Source organism: Rhinolophus hipposideros (assembly GCF_964194185.1).
Source record: "Rhinolophus hipposideros genome assembly, chromosome: 5".
Taxonomy (NCBI): Eukaryota; Metazoa; Chordata; class Mammalia; order Chiroptera; family Rhinolophidae; genus Rhinolophus; species Rhinolophus hipposideros.
Genome location: NC_138051.1, coordinates 11123897 through 11124179, shown reverse-complemented (window position 1 = coordinate 11124179; position 283 = coordinate 11123897).

Below are 283 nucleotides of genomic sequence, written 5' to 3'. Positions count from 1 at the left end.
AATGGCCTTGCTGTAAAAACTTGCATACTCAGTTGATTCATATCAAGAGATGAACTCTACCAGGGTGCTAGTCTCAGCACTGCTAAATTTACTTCTTGAGAAATTATTTCATTGGCCTCACCTAGTTCTCAGAATGTAAAGGCATTAATGTAGAAACATTATCTTTATGTTTTGTTGGTATGCTTCTGCTGATTGAGCAACAATCAGTTTATTTATGGTGACCTGAAACCATTGTCTGAAGCTGAAAAGCCTTTTTCTTCTCTCTTTGTGGTGGTCCTGTTCT